Genomic DNA, 17,241 nt, shown 5'->3' with positions numbered 1-17,241 from the left:
CTTCAAAGTCAATGGTAATATCATACAGTTGCCACAGGAAGCACAGGAGAGCTGTCAGAAGCCTAGACCACAGCCCTGGGTGCTAAGCTTGGAAATGAAGTCATAGGGTTCAGTTTTTGAAGCGCAAACAAAGCCTGAAGCTTCAGCAAACAAACCCCGAACGACAAGCTGCTTCCACATCCTTCCATGTATCTGGAAGACAGAAACACCACTATTCACTTAGCCAGGTGAAAAAGGAGTTTTCCAATGCCCTGCATTTGTTGGAGCGATGAAAGTAATTCTTCAAAGCCTTCAAGAGCAACCCTTCAGGCTAGGACTTTGCAAACAGTGTTTGCTCTGCATTCATGAAAAGAGAGCCATTTGCGACCTCTGAGTCAACAACGCTGCTGCTGTTTGATTTTATCATGCTCCGGACTGTGTGTGGCTCAGATACTGTAACCACAGACTAAAGATGTGGATTGCAAATGACATATTTTGTTTGTTTGTTTTTCAAGAGCTCAGCAGCCTAGAACTAATCCTCACAAATATCTCAGTGCTCTGAATAATTTTCTTCTATTTATTTATTTTACATAACCACAGTTTTCCCTCCCTCCTCTCCCTCTTTTTCCTCCTACCCTGACACCCCCCCCCCTGCATCCACTCCTCCTCTGTCTCTATTCATAAGGGTATGGCCTCCTATGGAAGTCCAGAAAGCATGACATATCAGGGATTAAGTTCCCCTTTGCAGCAAGGCAGGGAAAGGCATCCTAAGATAGGGACTAGGTTCCAAAGAGCCAGCTCAAGAATCAGGGACAGATCCTGGTCCCACTGTTAGGGGCCCCACAAAAGACCAAGTTATACACCGGTCACCCAGATGCAGAGTCTGTGAGCTCCCACAAGCTCAGGTCAACTGTCTCTGTGATCCCCAGCATCATGATCTTGACCCTCCTGCCCCTTGCTTACAACTGGACTCCCAGAGCTCAGCCCAGTGTTTGGCTGTGGATCTCTGCATCTGCTTCCATTAGTTACTGGATAAAGGCTTTACGATGGCAATTAGGGTAGTCACCAATCTGATTACAGGAGAAGGCCAGTTCAGGCACCCTATCCATTATTGCTGAATAATTTTTCAAATGCTACTTAGAATTGTTCTAGAAATTAAACCATGGGGTATTTGTTATCCTATAGAGAGTGATGTCTGGGATGGGTTTACGTTTCTTTTAGGTGTCTATTCAGATCTTTCTCTTTTCCAAGAGAAAAAGACCTTTGTTGCTTTTCTCGTATGCTCTTACTGTGACAAAATGCCCTGATCAAGGCAATGTGGAAAAGGAAAGGGTTATTTGGGCTTACAGCACCAAAACGTTAGGGCTGTTAATGGTGGCGACAGCATGGTAGCGAACAGTAGGCAGGGCAGCTGGAGCTGGATGCTGGCAGTTGAGAGCTGGCATTGTAACCATGGGGAGCGGGGTGAGAGAGGGAGGGAGAAGAGAGAGCAAGGGAGGATGGAAGGAGAGCAGGAGGGAGAGGGAGGGAGAGAGAGAGGGAGGGAGAGAGGGAGAGAGAGAGAGAGAGAGAGAGAGAAGTAGAGAACTAAAAGTGATACCAGGCTTTTGAGTCTCAAGGCCTCTCCCCCAACGATGTAAGCCCCGCCCCAGTGATGAAGCCCTTCCCCCAGTGATGTAATTTCTCCAGCAAGGCTACACCTCCGAAACCTAGGCAAATTAGTCCCACTAACTGGGGACCAAGTATTCAAATATCTGAGCTTATGGTGGCGCCAGGCTCATTAAAACCGCTACCCAGGACCACTAGCTTTGTCTGGGAGAATACCTTTGCTGTGGGACCCTATTCCCGGAAGAAGTGAACAAATGTCTACTCACCCCATATAGGGAGCTGACGGCAAACAGAAGTAAAGAGCTGCCCAAGTTCAATTTTGTAAACCAATGTTTGCTGGAGTTACTCGGAGGAGGATGGGTAACTCAAAGGCAGCTGCGTTACTGAAATCCCACCCCAGCATGGGGATGAGGAATGATGGCTGCAACCCTGGAGCTCCCTGTATGACTAACAGGCAACTGCACCCAGCAGACTCTTCTCTACCCAGCAGTCCTAAGGGGGTGCCGTCTTGGCCACCAGGTAAGTTTCAGTGACATCCTGAGACTTGTAAGTTGGTGGCCTTCTGAGTCTTAAGAGCCTCCCATTAAGACGTCTGAGTCTTGGAGCACTCCCTCCCAGGACAGAATACTCAGCTCTGAGAAACTGCTGCAGAACAGTCTAGTGCTATACTGACGGAGCACAGAACACCTTTAATCTGGTGGGCACCTTGTCACTGTGGCATGCATCTTCCATTTAATCACCAATGCACAGGCCTCTTAAGATGTGCTTGGTGAATTCATAAATTAAGCTGAATCTTGATTTTGAGCAAATATATACAAGTGACGATATTAATGTATAAGGAAAACCGTAGATTGGCGACAAAATGATTCCTTCCGGTCTAACTAGGTCAAGGGGTCAAGAACTCTTTTCTGTAAAGGGTCAGATGGCAGTTGTGCATTGTTGGTCACGCTGTTCCTATCACATGTACACAATTCCCACCACGCACAATCTGGAGACAAATGCATGCACCTGTGTCCTAGGGAAGCCCCGCAAAAACTGCAGGTACAGCCCCAGGCTGCATCTGACTGACATCAGTCTAGATGCCCAAGATTGTACTCTTAATGAAGCAACCTGTGAGTGAAGGACACAGGCCTTGCCATTCCATTTGGCTTTTATTTTGGTATTTTTCTGCCTTCGTTTATGGGCTTAGGGTATTTCTGCTGCGTATTGTTATTTAGAGAAAGTGAGAGCCCGTGACAGCCTTTCCTTTTTGTTAAGGAGTGCACAGGATGTGAAAGGCATTCTGCTTTTGTTGGTGCTGAACGCACCACCCAGGATTAATAAATGTTAAATAACAGTCATTTCTCACTCTCTGCCCTGCCCTTTAGCGCGCCTCCTGTGGCACCCACAGAGGCATTAACACGTAGCGATTGCCGTGTTCTGTTATGCGTCCTCAGCAACACCTTGCTGATTAAATCACACTCAGGAGAGAGTTAACTGCCAGGCTGTAAGTATTCCTGACAGGTGGTTCTTGCATGGGTTTGGTTTCTGCTGTATGAAGATTAAAAATCTTGTCACAGCTAGTAAAAAATGAAGTACAAGTAAAATCATGGAGTGCCCATAACTCACCCAAGGTTTTTTCCTAAGATTCAGCGTTTTAAGAAGAAGAAGGCACGGTGAGGATGAGCAGCTTGGGCAGTGGTGATGACATTGTGTGGTAGTAGAGGAAGTGACAAGTGACAGCAAGGACTTTGTGGGTCAGGGTAGGCTGTCTTCTGTACGTATAAAGTATGGGAACACAAGCTTGTCCTGTCTGTAACTTCATTGTCAGATCTAAGATAGTCACCCTACTTAAGGAAAAACAATGTTCAAAGACAACCTTTTTTTCTTTTTTCTCATCATGAACTTAAATTTTCTCCCTGCCAATCTCAGTGCAATGATTATAAAACTGGCTCCTTCCTCTCCATCCAGAGTTTTCACTTTAACTGGACATGCGCCCAAAGCAGCGGGAGATGCTGTCCTATAAAGCCAGGACATTTTATAAGTACTGGCAGGGAAAGCTGATTACTTCATCCTCCAAACACCACACAGAGCCTACTGTGAAGGTCCAGGGAGACTGGGAGCCGTGAAATGCAAACACACAGCAGTGCCTGCAGAGTTGTCCTGGGCGGCATTGTCTGTGTGACTGTGTGTCCTGGCTGGGGAGGAGCAAGGCAGGTCTTGTGGAGCTGTGACCAGCGGGCTGTACTAAAGGAGTGACCGGTTAAGTGATTCACTTGCCAATAAAGCCCAATTGGGGTTAGTGAGGCAGATTCTTAGTGTTCAAACCAGAGGGCCTGTAAGGTAGACCAGAAGATAAAGGTACTTACCACTGAACGTGATGACCGGAATTAGATCCCCCAAACCTATATAGTAGGATAGAAACAACTCCCTCAGTTTGTACTCTGACCGTCACACATGTGCTGTGCAAATGTATGTGTATCCCCAGTGAATAAATGGAAAAAAATTAATAATGAATATTAACCACACTGCTTGCCCTTTTAAAAAATTCAGACAAATAGTCTCAATCATCTGAGCAATCAGTAAGGATGGCAAAGTCTTGGTTTGGAGTCATTAGAATATAAACCAATATGAGACAAAGCTTTATGTGTATGTATGCTGTTCATTATTAACAACTTGCCATTTTCGGTCCAAGCCCTTCTATAAATGAAGCCTACAGACACATTCTAGATCCAGTAAGATTTTCTGTTTCCCAGGCCTTGGTCCACCCTCTCCACTGTAACAGATTAAGTGAGGATTATTGGTCGGGATCCTGCAGGAAGCAGATATAACTGTCCTCATGATTTGCTCCAAGTATTCATTAAAGAGACCATTACACTCCCGTCGCAGAATGTGGAAAAGTCACAGGGATATCACAATGTGAGTGGCCCTGGGGATCAGCTGCTGGCTTCCCTAGGAGACAGCTGTGCAGAATGTTTATCCTTCATGTGGTGCCTCCGGTGGTTGAGGAACCCAACCTGTCTGAGAGTGAGCAGGGGACCCTTGGCTCCTGGTACCGTCCCTTGTTGTCACACCCACTCAGAAGGCAGAGACACTGAGATGGCCCTGGGCAGATTGACCTCCTAGGGCAGGGAGGGAGCTGGGAAAAGGCCCAGAGGTGACTGATGTGAGTCTGGAGTGCCTCTGGAAGCATCAGTGCACCTGTCCCTGCACAGAAAAACACAGCAGGGCCAGCGAAACTCTGTGAAGTAAGGCAGTGAATATTTTAGTTCTGGAGGACCACATCCAACCTTTGTCACATATCTTTTTTTTCTTTTTTTTTCAAAGTTTATTAAATTATGAAAGTTTCCATTTCCGCCCCTCCTCCCAACACCCTCCCCCTCCCCCCCTCCCCCTCCTCCTCCCTCTCCATCCCTAAGAGCAGTCAGGGTTTCCAGCCCTGTGGGAAGTTCAAGTTCCTCCCCCCTCCCTCCAGGTCCAGGAAGGTGAGTATCCAAACAGACTGGATCCCAAAAATGCAGTATATGCAGAGGAAACAAGTCCCAGTGTCATTGTCAATGGCTTTTCAGAAAGTCTCTGGGCCAGCCACATTCAGAGAATCCGGCCACATTCAGAAAATCTGGTTGGATCACATGCTCGTTCAGTCCCAGTCCAACTGGCCTTGGTGAACTCTCATTAGATCAGTCCCCTTGTATCAGTGGGTGATCGCACCCCTCGCGGTCCTGAGTTTTTTTTTCCATGTTCTTCCTCCTTCTGCTCCTCATTTGGACCATGGGGGGCTCAGTCCGATGCTCCAATGTGGGTCTCCGTCTGTATCGCCATCCATCGTCGGATGAAGGATCTATGGTGATAAGCAAAATCTTCATCAGTATGGTTATAGGCCAAGGCCGGTTCAGGCATCCTCTCCTCTGTCCAGAGAACAATCTGGGGATCTCTCCTTGGACCTGGGATCCCATTTATAATCAAGTCTCTTGTAAACCCTAAAATGACTCCCTTAGTTGAGATATATTCTTCCCTGATCCCATATCCATCCTTCCTCCCTCCCCCCATCTCAGTCCCCCGAGTTTTTCCCATTCCTCCCCTACTACTCCCTTCTCTCTAACCCTCTCCCCTTCCAACAACCCTCCCACCCACCCCCCCATGCACCCGAGGTTACCTGGGACTCTTGCCTATTTCCAGTCTCCAGGAGGATAAGTACATGATTTTCTTCACGTTCACCTTCTTATTTAGCTTCTCTAGGATCTCAAATAATAGGCTCAAAGACCTTTAATTATGGCTAGAATCCACTTATGAGTGAATACATACCATATTCCTCTTTTTGGGTCTGGCTTACCTCACTCAGTAAAGCGTTTTCTATGTTCATCCATTTGCATGCAAAATTCAAGATGTCATTGTTTTTTACCGCTGAGTAAAACTCTAATGTGTATATGTTCCACACCTTCTTTAACCATTCTTCTATTGAGGGGCACCTAGGTTGTTTCCAGGTTCTGGCTATTACAAATAGTGCTGCTATGAACATAGTTGAACAAATGCTTTTGTGGTATGATAGGGCATCTCTTGGGTATACTCCCAAGAGTGGAATTGCTGGGTCTTGAGGGAGGTTGACTCCCAGTTTCCTGAGAAACCCCCACACTGATTTCCACAGTGGCTGCACAGGTTTGCATTCCCACCAACAATGGATGAGAGTTCCCCTCTCTCCACATCCTCTCCAGCATAGGCTATCATTGGTGTTTTTGACTTTAGCTAATCTGACCGGTGTAAAATGGTATCTCATAGTTGTTTTGATTTGCATTTCCCTGATCGCTAAGGATGTTGAGCGTGACCTTAAGTGTCTTTTGGCCATTCGGAGTTCTTCTGTTGAGAATTCTCTGTTCAGATCAGCACCCCATTTTTTAATTGGGTTAATTAGAGTTTTATTTTCTAGTTTCCTGAGTTCTTTGTATATTTTGGAGATCAGGCCTTTATCTGATGAGGGGTTGGTGAAGATCTTCTCCCAGTCAGAAGGTAGCCTTTTTGTCTTACTGACGGTGTCCTTTGCTTTACAGAAGCTTCTCAGTTTCAGGAGGTCTCATTTATTCATTGATTCTCTTATTGTCTGTGCTACTGGGGTTCTACTTAGGAAGTGGTCTCCTGTGCCTATGTCTTGTAGACTACTTCCCACTTTCTCTTCTATCTGGTTCAAAGTGGTCAGATTAATGTTGATGTCTTTAATCCATTTGGACTTGATTTTTGTGCATGGTGATAGATATGGATCTACTTTCATTCTTCTACAGGTTTACATCCAGTTATGCCAGCACCATTTGTTAAAGATGCTTTCCTTCTTCCATTGTATACCTTTAGCCCCCTTGTCGAAAATCAAGTGTTCATAGGTTTGTGGGTTAATATCTGGGTCTTCTATTCAATTCCATAGGTCGACTTCTCTGTTTTTATGCCAGTACCAAGCTGTTTTTCAATACTGTAGCTGTGTAATAGAGTTTGAAGTCAGGGATGGTTATACTTCCAGACGTTCCGTTATTATATATGATTGTTTTGGCTATCCTGGTTTTTTTGTTTTTCAATATAAAATTAATTATTATTCTCTCAAGGTCTGTGAAGAAGTTTGATGGGATTTTGATGGGGATTGCATTGAATCTATAGATTGCTTTTGGTAGAATTGCCATTTTTACTATGTTGATTCTCCCAATCCAAGAGCAGGGGAGGTCTTTCCATTTTCTGGTATCTTCCTCAATTTATTTCTTCAAAGACTTAAAGTTCTTGTCAAATAGGTCTTTCACTTCCTTGGTCAGAGTTATCCCAAGATATTTTATGCTATTTGTGGCTATCGTGAAAGGTGAAGTTTCTCTGATTTCCCTCCCTGCTTCTTTATCCTTTGTGTATAGGAGGGCAACTGATTTTTTGGAGTTGATCTTGTATCCTGACACATTACTAAAGGTGTTTATCAGCTGTAGGAGTTCTTTGGTAGAGTTTTTGGGGTCACTCATGTATACTATCATATCATCTGCAAATAACGAGTTTAACTTCTTCCTTTCCAATTCGAATCCCCTTGATCCCCTTATGTTGTCGTATTGCTATTGCTAGAACTTCTAACACTATATTGAAGAGGTATGGGGAGAGTGGACAGCCTTGTCTTGTTCCTGATTTCAATGGAATGGCTTTGAGTTTCTCTCAGTTCAGTTTGATGTTAGCTGTCGGCTTGCTGTAAATAGCTTTTATTATATTTAGGTATGAGACTTGTATCCCCAATCTCTCCAACACCTTTATCATATATGGATGTTGGATTTTGTCAAATGCTTTTTCAGCATCTAATGAGATGATCATATGGTTTTTTTCTTTCAGTTTATTTATATGATGGATTGCATTGATGGATTCACGTATGTTGAACCAGCCCTGCATCTCTGGGATGAAGCCTACTTGATCATAATGGATAATTTTTCTAATGTTTTCTTAGAATCGGTTTGCCAGGATTTTGTTGAGAATTTTTGTGTCAATGTTCATGAGTGAGATTGGCCTGTAATTCTCTTTCTTGGTTGTGTCTTTATGTGGTTTTGGTATCAGGGTAACTGTAGCTTCATAAAAAGAGTTTGGCAATGACTCTTCTGTTTCTATATTGTGAAATTCCTTAAGGAGTATAGGTATCAGCTCTTCTTGAAAGTTCTGGTAGAATTCTGCATTGAAACCATCTGGCCCTGGGCTTTTTTTGGTCGGGAGGTTTTTGATAACCGCTTCTAATTCTTCGCGACTAACAGGTCTATTTAGATTGTTCACCTGATCTTGATTTAACTTTGGTAAATTGTATTTATCTAAAAACCAATCCATTTCTCGTACATTTTCCAACTTTGTGGCATATAAACTTTCGTAGTAAGGTCTAATGATTCTCTGAATTTCCTCTGTGTCTGTTGTTATGGCCCCCTTTTCATTTCTGATCTTATTAATTTGAGTGTTCTCTCTCTGCCGTTTGATTAGTTTGCTAGGGGTTTGTCAATCTTGTTGATTTTCTCCAAGAACCAACTTTTTGTTTCATTGATTTTTTGGATTGTTTTCTCTGTTTCTATTTTGTTGATTTCAGCCCTCATTTTATTTCCAATCTTCTACTCCTCCTGGGAGAGTCTGCTTCTTTTTTTTCCAGAGCTTTCAGGTGTGCTGTTAAGTCTCCAATATGTGCTTTCTCCATTTTCTTTAATTGGGCACTTAGTGCTATGAACTTTCCTCTTAGCACTGCTTTCATTGTATCCCATAGGTTTGAGTATGCTGTGTCTTTATTTTCATTAAATTCAAGGAAGACTTTAACTTCTTTCTTTATTTCTTCCTTGACCCAGGGATGATTCAGTAGTTGACTGTTCAACTTCCACACGTTTGTAGGCTTTCTGGTGTTAGAATTGTTATTGAATTCTAACTTTATTCCGTGGTGATCCGACAAGACACATGTGGTTACTAATATTTTTTTGTATCTATGGAAGTTTGCTTTGTTACCGAGTATGTGGTCAATTTTCTAGAAGGTTCCATGAGCTGCAGAGAAGAAGGTATATTCTTTCCTTTTTCGGTGGAATGTTCTATAGATATCTGTTAGGTCCATCTGATTCATTACCTCTAGTAATTCTCTTATTTCTCTGTTGAGTTTCTGTTTGATTGACCTGTCCATTGGTGAGAGAGGTGTGTTGAAGTCTCCTACTATTAGTGTATGTGGTTTGATAACTGCCTTGAGTTCTAAAAGTTTTTCTTTTACATAAGTGGGTGCTTTTGTATTAGGGGCATAGATATTCAGGATTGAGACTTCCTCCTGATTAATTGTTCCTGTTATGAGTATAAAATGTCCATCTCCATCTCTTCTGATTGATTTTAGTTTGAAGTCAGTTTTGTTAGATATTAGAATGACCATGCCAGCTTGTTTCTTAGGTCCGTTTGCTTGAAAAACCTTTTCCCAACCCTTTACTCTGAGTAGATGCCTATCTTTGTGGTTGAGGTGTGTTTCTTGTAAACATCAGAATGTTGGATCCTGTTTTCATATCCAATCTCTTAGTCTGTGCCTTTTTATAGGTGAATTGAGTCCATTAATATTAAGTGATATTAATGACCAGTGATTGTTGATTCCGGTTATTATTTTGTGTGTGTGTGTGTGTGTGTAGTAGAGTTTGTGTGTTTCTCTTCTTTGAGTTGTGGTTGTGAAAGGTCGCTAAATGTCTGGGTTATTGTAGGCAATGATGGCAATGTTGGATTCCTTGGGTTACGATTTTCCTTCTATTACTTTCTGTAAGGCTGGATTTGTGGCTACGAATTGTTTAAATTTATTTTTATCCTGGAATATTTTGTTTTCTCCGTTGATAGTGAACGATAGCTTGGCTGGGTATAGTAGTCTGGGTTTGCATCCATGGTCTCTTAGTTTCTGCAGTACCTCTCTCCAGGATCTTCTGGCTTTCATGGTTTCCATAGAGTAGTCCGGTGTAAGCCTGATAGGTTTACCTTTATAAGTTACTTGACCTTTTTCCTTTGCAGCTCTTAATATTCTTTCTTTAATCTGTATGTTTTGTGTTTTGATTATTATATGGCGAGGGGATGTTTTTTTTTGATCCAGTCTATTCGGCGTTCTGTATGCTTCTTGAACCTTCATAGGAATATCGTTCTTTAGATTGAGAAAGTTTTCTTCTATAATTTTGTTGAATATATTTTCTGGGCCTTTGATCTGCAGTTCTTCTTCTTCTTCAGTTCCTATTATTCTTAGATTTGGTTTTTTTATTGTGTTCCATATTTCCTGAATGTTTTGTGAAGAGAATTTGTTGGATTTGCCGTTTTCTTTGACCAGAGCATTTATTTTCTCTATGGTATCTTCAGAATCTGAGATTCGTTCTTCTATCTCTTGTATTCTATTGGCTATGCTTGATTCTGTAGTCTCTGTTCATTTACCTAGGTTTTCCATATCCAGCCGGTTCTCGGTTTGTGTTTTCTTCATTGCCTCCATTTCAGTTTTCAGTTTTTGAACTGTTTCCTTTACCTGTTTGATTGTTTTTTCCTGGTTTCTCAGGGTATCATTCACGGATTTACTTAGTTCTTCAAACTTTTTGTTATATTTCTCATCCATTTCTATACTCATTTCTTCAAACTTTTTGCTACACTTCTCATCCAATTCTTTAAGGGAGTTATTCATATCCTGTTTAAGGGACTCTATTGCTTTCATAATGGCACTTTTCCCCACTTCTTCTGGGTTAAGGTGTTCAAGTCCTTCTATTGTAGGGTCCTTGGGATCTGTTGTTTTCATGTTGTTTTTCAGATTTTTGGATGAGGTCTTGCCTTGGTGTCTGCCCATCTCTTACTTCAAATGTTCTCTATTGGAACTTCTGGTACCGGGTCAGGTTCCCTTCTTGGGCAGGGACTTCACTGACAGAATGCCCACCTTTCCTCAGGTAGGCTATTGAAGCACAGGCACTCCCTCTTTCCGGGATGTGCTTACAATGCAGGCCCAGCTAGCAAGGCAGCTGAGCTGGGAAAATTTTATGGCCCCAGGGGGAAGGGAGAAATATAGGAATTCGTACCTGGATGGGAGCTGGGATGGCAGGTGGGAGGGGGGAGCCAGCACTGCAGGGTGACCTGGGAGTCTATGGGGTCGGGGAAAGCCCGAGCTCCTCCTCTCCGGGACCCTGCCACAGGCCGAAGCAAACTCACCCCTCCATGGCCCTCTGCTAGAAGTCAGGGCCCGTGCTGGTCAGGAATGTTGCTGAGCTGGCACCTGGTCCACCTGTCCTCAGGGAGGCCTTTAAGACCCAGAAACTGCCTCCTGTCGGGAAGCACCTACAGCCCAGGCCCAGCTTGCAAGGCAGCTGAGCTGGGGAAATTTTATGGCCCCAGGGGGAAGGGAGAAATATAGGAATTTGTACCTGGATGGGAGCTGGGATGGCAGGCGGGAGGGGCGAGCCAGCACTGCAGGGTGACCTGGGCATCTATGGGGTGGGGGGAGCCCGAGCTCCTCCTTACCGGGACCCTGCCACAGGCCGAAGCAAACTCTGTCACATATCTTTCTTTTCCAACTATAAAAACTATGTATTATTTTAAATTGTGTGTGTGTCCGTGTGTGTGCACACGTGCACGCATGTGTGCGACCATTTATGTGTGTGCACATGTTCTTATGTATGCATGTGCATGTATGTGTGCATTTGCATATGTGCGTGCGTGCATGCTTGCCTCTGTGTGTGTGTGTGTGTGTGTGTGTGTGTGTAGATGCCTGAAGAATCCAGAAGAGGGTCCTGGATCCCCTGGAGTTGCAGTTACAGTCAGCTGTGAGCCCCTTGACATGGGAATTGAACCCAGGCCCTCTCCCACAACAGCACTCCAGCTCCTCTGAATGAGTTTTATAAACCTCTGAAAATCTGGAAATCTTCCTTAGCTTGTGTACTGGAGGCCGCTGGGCCCAGATGTGTTATCAGTTTTGTGTATTTAAAGCTCTTGTACATGGCTTACATTTTATTTCTTTTTGGATGCTATGTGGTGTAGTGATGAGGCAAGCAGGCCTGATTTTTTGTCCCGCCCGGCTCCCGCACAGCTAGCTTTACACCCAAAATAACAACACACAAACTGTGTTCATTTAGACACTGCCTGGCCCATTAGCTCTAGCCTCTTACTGGCTAACTCTCACATCTTGATTAACCCATTTCTATTAATGTGTGTAGCACCACGAGGTGGTCGCTTACCGGGAATATTCTAACCTACATCCATCTTGGGCTGGAGCTTCATGGCGTCTGCTTGCCTCTGCTTTCTTTCTCCCACAATTTTGTTCTGTCTTCCCTGCCTATCTGTGTTCTGACCTATCAGGCCAAGCAGTTTTCTATATTAATTAACCAATAAAAGCAATAGATAGATAGAAGACCCTCCTACATCATTGTGGCAAACTATAAACCTCGTGATTTCCTAGAGTGCCTATTGATTATCACACTGTTCCACAGGACACAGGTGCGCTTACAGTGACCACAAACAGGGCCAGCTGGTATTGCACTGTGATGTAGTAACTTGGCCTTAATGGTAGGAACCTGAAGGAGATACCTTTAAGTGTGGGAATCCCCAGGTTACATCTAGTAGAAATTGACCTGCTGAGCCAAGCCATGGGCTGAAGTTAACTATTGCCACACATGGATGCCCGGCATCAGAATGAGACAGAATGTGCTCTAGATGCACAGGGATAGCCAACTTCCTAGGATCTCCCTTGTCAGTGAGACAAAAGGTATTTGGTGTCTTCTGGGTTGAAGATGAGAGAGGAGGTGGGAGTAGGAAGGCAGACATCTTTTTAGTCAGATGATGGGGCATAGATAGATAAAAAAACAACATAGACACACTGGAGCTGCATTAAATAGAGAGAAGGATGAGGGAGGACGGCCTTGCAACAGGAACACTTAACGGCTTATCTGTGTAAGCAGGGACACAGTTTTCTTTTACCTTGTCACTCTGAGATCCTCAGTAGAGTTGGCACCAACCTTTGGCACAGTTGTGCACGGTTACAGATGTCACGTTCAGCCCAGGAAAACAACTTTGGGGCTCTATTAGATACTTTTCTATTTCTTTGATAAAGCTCTATGACCAAGGCAACTTTCACAAGAATGGGTTTATCTGAGCTTTCTCTTCTAGGTGTAAGAGTCTGTGATGGCGGCAGAATGGCAGGCATAGTAGGAGCAGAAGCCAAGAGATCACATCTTGAAAAGCAAGTAGAAAGCTTAGAGATCACACTAGACATGGCAAGAGTCTTTAAACCCTCAAAGCCTTCCTCCAGTGCTGCACTTTCTCTAAAATAAAAGCCACACCTCTTAAACTACACCAAATAGCACCACCATCTGGGGACCAAGTATTCATATACCTGAGACGATGGTAGACATGTCATTTAAACCACGCAAAGCCCAAGGGACCACCTCTCTTTTAGGAGAGAAGAAACTTTCTCCAAAACAAACGGTGTCTAGTAGACTTCCTTCCTTCTAAAAACAAAGAAACTTATTTGTTTTCTATTTATTTTGAAACTTATTTGTTTATTTGTATTTATAAATGTGTATGTATGTGTATGACATATGTACGCAGGTTACCATGGAGACCAGAAGAGGGAATTGGATCCCCTGGGAGCTGGAGTTACAGGCAACTGTGAGCTGCTCAATACGGTTACTGGGAACTGAGCTCAGGTCCCTTGTTTTACCACTAGCTGTGTCCCTGATCCCCAGCAGGTTCCTCTTCCGATCTTCTTAGTTAGAATTGAGTCGTCCGCCAATTTGGGTGTGGTTGATGATGGCAACTTTAGAGGATTCAAGATAATTTCAAGAACTGATGATGAGACTTCTTGGAGAAGACCGGGTGGTGATATCTGAAAAAAAAATCAGAGCCCTGGGGTCAGGGGTGGAGCACTTGCCTAGTATGTATAAGACCCTGAGTTCCAACCCCACAACTGCTTATAACCAAAACAAACCCAACCAAATCAATCCAAAGCCAGAGCCATGTTAGGGCAAAATGATGGGGTGGGGAGAAGAGTGGGGAATGAAGACAGAGGTGGCAAATAATGGGGCCTGCTGAATCCTGAGAGCAAAACCCTTTCCTGATGCTCATGTTGAACACGACTTCTGCGTATCTCTGTCAGCCCCAAGGTATAGTCATCTAGGACATAGGGCTTTGTGCTTTGAAGGCACCTGGTGGCCATTTTCCGTTTGCGGGTTTGTTGTCAGACTTTGGAGTCAGATCAGTCCTCCATCTTAGGCTCAGGCATCTAAGAAGCCCTTGCTAAGCTGGAGACACTGCAAGAGCCCTCTGCCGGCAGCGGTCTGCTTTCCAGCTGCAAAGGGAACAATAAAGCTGGGCTTGCCACGTTTGCAGGTGAAACCCGCCTCCTCTATGGACGATGTGATTTCAAACTCACCAAGAAGCACCGTTTGCTTACCCAGAGAACTAAACTTTTGCATCCCACAACTCATGGGTAACTTCGAGTAACGAAGATCTTGAAGGCGATACTTTAAATCCCAGTAAAATTACATTGACAGCTTTTAAAAGTGGAAAGAGGAGAGCATGGAAAATGGACACCTTGGAAGTAGGTTAGGAGAGCTGGGGCCACCACAATCCAAACTCTCTTGGGCTGCTACCTCTATCTGTTACAACAAATATACTATACTCTGTGATTTCATTAATATTCACTGTGCATTGCTATCAGGCATGGCACGGGACTTCAACCATGTAATCAAGGGCTCCTTTTTCAGGGGAAGCTGACTTTTTAAAAAGGAAGTGTGTGTGTGTGCGCAAGTAAATTTATAATCATAGATTTAAAACACCAGTCTATGGTTTGGACAATTTGATGTTCAAATTAAATTGAGTTTAACCCCAATGAGATAGGCCTCTCATTCTTTAGCAAGTAGTTCTTACTTTGTACAGGAATTACTTTTATCAGAGCACTTAAAAAGCATCATTTCTGGTTTTTATTTATGTGTATTGTTGTAGATGTGAATACAGTGCCGGTGGAGACCAGAAGAGGTTGCCAGAGTCTCTGGTGCTGGAGTTACAGATGGTGGGCGGCTGGGAACTGAACTTGGGTCCTCCGAAAGAGCAGCAATACTCTTAACTGCTGATCCAACTCCTAGCCCTGGCAGTTACTTTTAGACCTATCTGTCTTACGGTCAGGTTCAAAAGGAACTCAGAACAAATGGCTAACGGTGGTGCCTATTCAAATACCGAAGGGCGTGCTGGCCTTCACACTCTCTGAGCATTGCCGATACCTGTTACAGAGTCCATGCTGCCGTCCCAACTCTTCTCACCCTGCCACCTACCCTCAGCTTCTCCAGGCTTCTCATTCCTATTTAGCATTTCGGCCAGTGCTCTCTTGGCTACCTTGGTCCTCTTTTCCATCTTCCTTTCTTGCTCTACATGCCGCATCCCCGCACCCCCACGCATCCCCCGCTGCACTGCCTAGATGGATCAGCCTGCTACTTTTTCTTCCTGCTCTGGACTCTTCCAGATGCTTCTGGCTGTTCTCTTTTTTATATCTACAATAAAAACTTTCCCTTCAATTACACCTTGAAGTGGCTATGTCCTCCATGTATACACTTACTTTTATTAATATGTAAACAGAAGAGCCAGGTCCATGCTATGACTGCCACCCTCATAGTGCAAAATAGATGCTCTGTGGCCTGCAACAGAGATGCTAGTAAGCCCGTGGTAAGCGCACATCAGCTAAATGTGATATCTGGGCAAAAAAGAAGCTCAAACAAAACCGCACTCAGGACCTAGAACTGTGACGTCTCCTTCTTAGCTACTCAGCCAGCACGAATGAGGACTCAGCTTCATTTCTGCTCTGCAGCTGCGACAATTTGAATGTCCTCTTCTTATTCCCTCACGAGCAGAATTTTGGAGACCCAGGCGACCATATCTGTTCTGGAGTGTGAAGGACATGGTCGTGTGTGTCACAGCGTGAGTTTCAAGCGTGGGACTTGATGCAGCAATAGCTGCAGGTTGCTTTTGGCTTTTGGTTTTGGATGTGAAAAATTGGCACAGTGGTTTTGCTCCACACTGAGCTAGGATCAATTTAAAGCAGATTTGATCTATTTATTTTAAAGTGCCCTGTAATGTATTTTAGAAGCAGTATTGATTTCGTCGTTGTGATTGCGATTCTGACTGGTGTTTTTGTTAGGCTGCAATTGTGTGATGAAGTAATAGGGCCCTGGGAGTCTCCTGTGCCCGCGCTTCTGTGCTGCAAGTGCTTGCTAATAACGCAATTGCGTCTCCGTCTGACGTTTTAATACTCCCGTCTTCCAGATTGCTCTTCCTAGGGAGTATTTTCCCCACAGTCGATAGGCTGTTACACCTTGGTGAGAATAAACAAAGCAAAAAAGCACGCGTGCACACAGTTCCCCGTGGCTGTCTGTGCTGCACCCCGCTTCAGGCTGACTTTTACAGACAGCTCTAGTTACCTGCCCTGACATATTCACCCCTTAATTTAGTAGCATAAAACAACATTTTATTACACTTCAGGATCTTATGAGTCGGAGATTTACACAGGGCAGAGGGAGGATTCCTTGTCTCTATAAGATCTGGTACACATCTCAGAAGCTTAAAAAAACTGGGCATGACAATAAGAGCAGAGTGTTGGAATCTTCTAGAATCTTCTTCAGGTATACGTCTGATTTAGACTAACACGTCCTGAAGCTGGATGGTACTCTATGTAAGCTGCTTTCACTGTATTACATGAATAGCCGAGGCTAGCTCAGCCTCAATTCTTTTTCAACAGGAGGGAATTAGGCAATAGGAAGAACATACAAGAAATCCCGTCACGTTTAAAATCCTAACAATCCATGCTTCATTCTTTGGATAACTCTGGCTTCCTCAAAACAAAACAAAACTCTCTCTTTCTTTTTCTCTTTTTCAGACAATCTTACCGTAGCCCAAGCTGGCTCAAATTCACTGAGTGACTTGCGGTAACCTTGACATGTCAATCCTCCTGCCTCAGGTTCCTGAGTGCTGCCACTAATTTTGAATCAAGAACTGGCTTGTTAAGGGGCAAGTTCTCCAAGTGTTGAAGGATGCTGAAGCACATCAACGATGAGGTAAAGAAACAACCATCCATTTGTCTTACAAAAGGGTATGCAGCTTAGTCAGGGAAGGAGCACGCAGGTGGACATAGCACCCACAACACAGCGACAGAGGAGCAAGATGTGGAAGCCCCTATCAGAGAACTTGGCT

Source organism: Myodes glareolus, chromosome 5 (assembly GCF_982192425.1).
Source record: "Myodes glareolus chromosome 5, mMyoGla1.1, whole genome shotgun sequence".
NCBI lineage: Eukaryota > Metazoa > Chordata > Mammalia > Rodentia > Cricetidae > Myodes > Myodes glareolus.
This window is presented reverse-complemented; position numbering follows the sequence as displayed.